Source organism: Propithecus coquereli, unplaced genomic scaffold, assembly GCF_000956105.1.
Source record: "Propithecus coquereli isolate 6110/MARCELLA unplaced genomic scaffold, Pcoq_1.0 Scaffold6, whole genome shotgun sequence".
Classification (NCBI taxonomy): domain Eukaryota; kingdom Metazoa; phylum Chordata; class Mammalia; order Primates; family Indriidae; genus Propithecus; species Propithecus coquereli.
In genome coordinates, this window is record NW_012151951.1 from 8,379,826 (window position 1) to 8,382,722 (window position 2,897).

The window sequence follows — 2,897 nt, forward strand, 5'->3', positions numbered from 1 at the left end:
AGTAATGCCCACTTCTCATAACTTCGAATGGTCAAATTGGCATCTTCTCAGTGAACTTTTTCTTTTTTTTTGGCTTGGTAATACTATCTAAAATGTATTTATTTTTGAGTATTTTTGATTTATAGAAAAGTTGCAGTGATAGAGTTCCTGTGTATCCTTCACCCAGTTCCCCCAGTGTTCATGTCTCACATAACTATGGTACCTTTAGCTAAGGTTAACATTGGTACAGTGTATAACTTTCAGGCTTTATTCAGATTTTACCAGTTTTTCCATTATTGTCTCTTTTCTGTCTTAGGGTCCAATACAGGATATCACATTGCATTAGTCTAATGTATAGTAGTTCATTGCATTTTCCTTTTTTAGTTCTTGATGAAGCAGATAGAATCTTGGATATGGGCTTTGCTGATACCATGAATGCGATTATTGAAAATCTTCCCAAGAAACGTCAGACTTTACTATTTTCAGCAACACAAACCAAATCTGTAAAGGACCTTGCACGCTTGAGTTTGAAAGACCCTGAGTATGTCTGGGTCCATGAAAGAGCAAAATATAGGTATGTATACTCTTTTATTCAATCAAAATCAATATTTTTTTTAGTTTAAGGATTTGATGTTTTACACTTATATTTTCTGAGAAATAAGATACTTTGTGTTACTGGATGTGCAAAGCATAGTAAACATATCAGTTAAAATTACTCAAATTCTGGATATACCGTTAAATGTCAGAATAATGCAGCATTTCCCAAAATGTGTGGGGGACAAATATTTTTCCATAAGATGTTAACCGATATTTTACCATTCACCAGCTACCTTTCCATAATGAGGGGAGAAGGGATGAGATAGATAGCAAATGTTGAGTCATAGTGAAACAGTTTACTTTTCTTTCTCAGAACCTTTAATGCTTTCATGGACATTGTGATTGTCCTAAGAAGTGGAAGGTGGAATATAGCTTGCTATGTTTACCAAAATTACTTGGGTACAGAATCATTCTCTTTGGTAGGATTATGCAGTACTGAAGTGCTCTGGAACACATTTTTATCAAATGCATTAACATTTAGCAACATAATTTTCTGTTTAAAATTCTAGTAAATGTTATTTGTCTTGGTTTCACTTAAAACTGGAGAGTAGAGTGTGTTTTAAAGGTATATGTTTGTGATATACAAATGGTTGGGGAAATATGTTTTAAATTGTATTTTGGTCTGACAATTGGAAGTATATATATTTGGTATGAATCACTGCAAACGTCCAAGAAAAATGTCTTCCAGTGAATATAAGTTGGATTCTGTGTTGAAGATATCAATATGAATTCAATTCTACTGTTATTTATGTCATAAGACTTCCATTTCTTCTTGCTATGAAATGTTAATCTGAATAGATAGGAAAATAAATTGTGTCATCACAATGGAAAATCCTTAAATATAGAAAATATGGATATTGAGGCCCACCTTGACCTTGTTCAAAAGCTATCTAGGATTAAAAAGCCTGAGGGGGGAGAGGCCAGACTCTATGCTTCTAGGTGATCTTAATGAGTAAACTTTGGAGATACTGAGTATTGATAACGTTGGCTGTCAAGAACTTGGGACTGGAATAGCAAGAGATACTTTGAGGTATAATTTTCCTTGGCTTACTATAGAGTAGACATTGGTCTGTTTAAAGTTGTGTTGAGGTAGCTATTGAAACTTTTGATAATGTAAAGACTGTCCAGGTTTTTTGGTTTTCTTTTTTTCCTTTTTGCTGTTTGCCTCCTGCGTATTTTCAAAATTCATTAGACTTAAACTTTTTAATTATTAGATGGTCTGTAAGAGCCTTCATAACTTATGTAAAGTAATTATACATATTTTCACTGTCCCCAATTTTTATAGACAAGAGTTGGTTATTTGAAGATCATAGTTTTAGAAAAGACTGAATGCAAAAACTTTGATATTCCACAAATGATTTTTGAAACCCAGTTACATCACTTGTAAAAATGTGGCTTTTGTAAAATTGTAGGCAGACATGTAGCGACATAATTTACAAACTGCAGGTTATATGATGATGGCTGGAGTACTCTGTAATTCCACATTCACAGGAGACATTGTAAAAAAGCACTTGCTCTTAGGAATTTTGTCTAATGTCAATATTGCCTTTTCCCCTTTAGCATCTTATCAGTGTGGTTAATACAACATGAGATATTATAATCAAGAATATTTTAAGGTGTTAAAGAATATCTACTCTCAAATTGTGAAGGACTTGAAAATTGAAGTTTAGATCTTTCTGAAGTTGTAAGTCAGAGAGTTCTTAGAGAAAATATGCCAGTGTTTTCTTTGTGTTGCTTTATGTAGACAACTGGTACTTCTAATTTTATTTTTGAAAGATTATGCTTTTGGGCCATAGCGACTTGCTATTTTCCAGTGACCACAAGTTGAAATCTCTGATGAATTATAAAAAATTTCAAATCTGAGATATTATGAGCTTATGTTATTAGGTACCCACAAATAGAGTATTACATCTATTAATTTGAAACATTAATATTTACAAAATGTTTTATCTTTACTAATACTTTTTGCCTGTAAGTCTAGTTTGATACTAGTCTCCGTATAGTAATTTTATTTTGGTTAGTGTTTGCACAGTGAATTTTTTCCCATCATTTTACTTTCTACATTGTTTTTTATCCTATGTTTTTAGATTTGTCTTTGTGAGTAGCATATTGTTTTTATCTGGTATGATAATTGCTTTTGACATTTAATTTACTTATTACTTAGGTCCCTTTACTTCTTCCTAGCCTTGTTCTTCATTATCAAATATTTTAATTCCACCCATATTTTAAGCCCCATAAATCAGTTACTGTTTGAAACATCAATATTTAGACTTATCCAAATATTATTCTTACATTGTCATGCTTACATTTAAGAATTTTTC

General features: G+C 31.9%; 1 protein-coding gene across 1 annotated transcript in view; it reads left to right on the forward strand.

Annotated features, from left to right (window-relative positions):
- Window positions 1–2,897, forward strand: part of DDX10 (DEAD (Asp-Glu-Ala-Asp) box polypeptide 10) — a 329,989-nt gene that overhangs the window by 12,585 nt on the left and 314,507 nt on the right. The window lies entirely within an intron of this gene.